The following is a 4,986-nucleotide window of genomic DNA, read 5'->3' as shown; positions in this document are numbered from 1 at the left end:
AGTACACAGTACCAAGGGCAAAATGAAATAGATAATTTTACTTTTGTGAAATGTAATGTAATTTGCCTGTTTGTTGATGGATTTTTTTATGATCATTCACAAGTGAAACTTACTGTGTCATTAAATATCTAAAAGTAATATTTTAAATGGTAGAATGTGGTAGATGTTATAAAGCTCAGATTTATTTTTGAACTACTTGGGCATCTAATTTTGGGGAGAAATTTTCTTTTACAGAATGGAGTTAGTGGTACTGAATTGAGCAACTGTCAATAGTATGTCACTAAACTTTTTTATATTCTTAAAATACTACATTCACTACAGGGCAGTATAGTCAACACTGCCATAGTAACATCTCTTCTACTGGGCTGCTCTTTTTTCATACTCCAGTGTAACTTCTCTGTCCATTTGTCACAATGCTTCCATCCTCCAGGGATGAGAGGATTGCTAACAGCCAAATAAGCCAGACATAGTGGTCCAAAGCGGGTGGGTAAAACACTACTTCCTCACTTTATTGTTGCTGATACTTTTCCTTGTAGATTTATGTTGATGTTCTTTAGTGAGTTCATGGATTAACCTATATTTGAAGTATATCTTTTCTCAATCCTTCCAGTTTTAAAATGGTTATAGGATAGTCAAAGGATTCTGCTTTTAGAGGGAGGCCAAGATTAAGGAAGGGTCTTGAAGTTGCCTATGGTGCAGATTATGACAGTTCGCTGAAGGCTCTTACAAGTTGTCTTGACGCTTGTTGTTGGGTAAGCAATTTGTCAAGTCATTATGACATCTTGGTTCACATGCTCCTGAGAAAAATACTTAGGAATATATTTGTTATCCAAGATTAAAATTTACATATTGAAGCAGGTGGTTTGTCATTCTAAGGTCATTTTTTTGTATAATATGTACAACTATCTATCATGGGATTTATATAAATGTTGAATAAGAAAATCCACATTAGGATATAAGCTTAGTTGTTCATATACTATCCAAATTCTTACTGTTCTCCCATTTTATATATAATAAATGAAATTTAAAATTCTACCTCAGTCAGGACTAATGTCTCACAACTCTGTTATGAACACTGTTTCTTTTTCATTTTAGTTATTTGATGTGTATGGTTTTATTGTTTAAATGTTTAACTGTGTGCCCTGTATGTGTCTGGCATCCACTGAGGCCAGAAGGGGATCAGATCCTCTAGGAGTGGAATTACAGATGGTGATGAGCTGCCAAAGGGTGCAAGGAATCTAACTTGTGTCCTCTGGAAGAGTATATGGTGCTTTTAGCCATGAAGCCGTCTCTCCAGCCCTGAAACTGTTTTCTAAATTTGAAAAATCAGTGAATAATAAACTTTCTGTTGCTTTTATCACAAGCTTTTTTTTTAATCACAAAGCCAGGAATTATTTATGGGCTTAGCTCTATAATCTCAATATTGATCTTTGCTTTTCAATGTTTCTTCTGAGATTATATGAAAACATTCCCATAAGGCTCAGAGTAATTAAAACTTATGTTCTGAGAGAAGATTCTTGTTTTGTAGAATTAAATAAAATAATAAATTTCGAGAAGTAAGTAGTTTATGCCCTATCTACCCTTTTTTGCCTTTATCTAGTATAATATAGAGTTCTGATACTTCTTAATTTTGATAGATGATAAAGTAAGCATATCTAAAATATATTGCTATTGTGAGCACTCAGAATAGGATGGAAAGAGTAGAAGAGCTGTATCTATATAACTTTCTGTTATATAGATACACAATCTACAGACTTGAGTTCTGTATATCTCACCCTGTGAACCAGGCTGGCTTGACACTTACTCTATAACACAGGCTACACTTGAACTCATGGAGAATCTCCTGCCTCAGCCTTCTGAGTCCTGTGATTGCAGAAGTGAACCACTACCCGTTTTTTCTTTACAAAAGTAGTTTTTTTTTTTAGTGTAGAGATTCCTCTCTCTTTGCATTATAATAAACAATACCTACATCTAATAGTAAGATGTATTGATCATAACATATCATCACCAGCTCTGATTATGTGCAAAAATACTCCAGAAACACAGAAGGAAAACAGGGATGCTGCCAATGGTCTTGAATGGCTCTGATGATGTCATCTGACCCTGTGCAATTACAAGCCCAGGATATAAGGCTTTATCTACTTTGCCAAATTAGGAATTTTTGTCCTTATCTCTTTAAGTATGGCATTTCCCATTTTCCTCTCATTCTAGGGTGCCATTTCCTCTACACTAAGTCATTCAAGGGTTCTATTTACTCTAATCTGAGTCATTTTGTCATGTGTCACATCTTTTCAATGTCTTTTATACATTTTCCATCCCTGTCTTGTGTATCTCAGTTCTTCAGTCTGGCGTTTTGAACTATTTTAACATCAGTAATTTATACTCCCAACAATATCTTATTTTCTCTTAAATCCTTAATTTTATCCTACTTTCCATTTAGTTATTTTAAAATACAGATTGTAGCCTCAGTCTAAATTCTATGGTATATTTATTTCCTTGAATATATTAATTATAGCTAACTTTGGGGTTCTGTCTAATACTGCTCATATCTAGTTGTCTAATTTGCCGTGTGTTTGTTTGTGTACACTAGTTCTGGTGCATGTGTATGTGTGTTAGTGTACATGCGGAGGCTAAAGGTTATCCCTGAGTGTGTTATCCTTAATCACTCCTGTATCTTAGTTTTTGAGACAGGGTCTCTTCCTGAACCTAGAGGTTCCCAATTTAGCTATCACATAACTCATATTCCTGGTGTGTTCAATATTTCTCCAATGCTGTGGTTACAGGTATGTATTAGAGAGCCTGTTTTAATTTTGTTTATTTATTTTGCTGTATTTTTAAAATGTGAATTGTCGCCTCTTATTAAGTGAGATTTCTCCAAGCCTCTCTGAGTCAATTTTACTGATATTTTCATTATATGTGTATAATGCCTGTGTATGTATATGCATGTGTATGCATGCCTGTGTACAAATTCGTGTGGAAGTAAAGGACAGCCCCAGGTTTTGCTTCTTAGGTACTTCTGTTATCCTTGGTCTCCTCTTTTTGAAGCTGAGTCAATGTCTCTCACTGTCTTGGAACTCACTGACTCAGTAGACTAACTGTCCAGTGAGTTCCAGAGATCTGTTTGTCTCTGTTTCCTGGGTCTACCATTACAGCATGTGCCAACATACCTGGATTTTTTTTTTTGCTCTGGTCTTTTCCCCTTTCACCTCCTTCCACAGATTCTCTAATCATTTCTCTTCCATACCTTATATGTTCTCTCTCTCTTTCTCTCTCTCTGTATTTCTCTCTTTCTCTATTTTCCTCTCTTTCCCTCTCTTCTTCCCTACCTTCTGATAACTCACTAATTCCAATTAGTGAGTCCTGTATATATGTAGGTGTGGGCCCTGCACTGGAACATGAAAGGTATACCAGTGGTCACACCTCAAAAGAAGAGGGATTCTCTCTCCCTCAGCAACTATCCACTGTCAGCAGGTTGTCAGTAATAGGTGGGACCTATAGAACTTATCTGATCCATCCTGGCATCCTGTGTAGGCATTATGCAGGCAAACACATCTTCTGTGGATTCATAAGTGCAACAGCCAGTCCATGTCTTAGAGCATTCCACAGCATTCATCCCTCCCCATTCTTTGATTCTTATACTCTTTCTGTCTTCTCTTATATAACATTCTCTGAGTGTTGGTAGGTGTGAAGGTGTTGTGGGAGGTGGTGATAAAGATGTCCCATTTAGGACTAAGCACTCACAGTCTCTTGCTATCAGCACTTCAACAAGTTGTGAGTCTCTGTGTTGACTTCTGTCCACTGCAAAAGGAAGCTTCACTGACCAAGGCTTAGATCAGCCAAGGTCTATGGGTATAAGCACAAATATTTAGAAGGCAGCTTGACAACAGATCCACTGAAAGCAATAGCAGATTCTATGTAGAGGCTGTGATTCCTCTAGCCAGGGGCTTTTAATGAGGACTTAAGTACCAGGCATATACTGTATTCCATGACCTCAAGTCTAATCAGAGAGTGGTAGCTGCCACATATTAGCTATGCCACCATTGCATCATGAGTACATCTTAAATGCAAGTGAATATGGACCATGTGGAGTCCAGAGTCTGTCCAGACATCTTTGCTATCTTTTCTTTCTCAGTAGCTTGAACAGAACTTTCCAGCACTGTAAAAGCCATCCAGGAGGAAGAAAGTTTCCTGGGTAATTTTAGATTGATTTCTTTATGTCCTATCATCCATGAGTATGTTGTCTTCAGCAAAGGGGCTTTAACATGTTCTTATAATGTGTATCTAAGGGCAATGGGTATATAATTCCTGACCAATGATTCATAGAATAGCATTCCATGCTCTGTATTGCAATTTTTGTTTGATAACCCACATCTTCTGTGGATAGCATTGCCCTCCCCACAGGGTATTTCCACTTGACTTTTTTTTGTGTATGTGTGTGTTAAAATTTCCTAACTAACTAGTACATTCTGGTAGACTTTTTCATACACCCTAAATTTTGGTTAAATCACCCAAATCACTATTTCTTCCTCTCTTCCATCACCCCAACCCTCTTCTCCTCTTTACCCTTATCCCTCAGTAATCCTAGCCCTCAGTAATCCTCTTTCTGCTTCCATAGCACATACATTCTAGCATCCTTCCAAACCTAGTTTGAATTTGGGTTGTTATAAGTTAAAAGGCTTCACTATGGCTTTTTCATACTCCCCTTGGGATAGTTCTCTTTTTAGTCTCATAGTATTTTTCATGCTCCTACACTCCTCCATCCTAATTCTGTCAGATGATGAACCAGATATTGAAAAGTTGTTTATTTTCTGAGGTAGCATTTGCAGAGAAAAAAAACACATGTGTTTTAAAGTGTCTAAGTACTAGTCTTTAGTAACCTATCATGTCACCTCTATGTACTTCTAGTATACTCTCAGAGTGCTTTTCAGGAGCTTTAGTGAAGCTTCAGAAAGGCCCTTTTCAGTCTTCTGTTGGTACGATGATGAT

Source organism: Microtus ochrogaster, linkage group LG4 (assembly GCF_000317375.1).
Source record: "Microtus ochrogaster isolate Prairie Vole_2 linkage group LG4, MicOch1.0, whole genome shotgun sequence".
In the NCBI taxonomy this organism is placed as follows: Eukaryota; Metazoa; Chordata; class Mammalia; order Rodentia; family Cricetidae; genus Microtus; species Microtus ochrogaster.
This window is presented reverse-complemented; position numbering follows the sequence as displayed.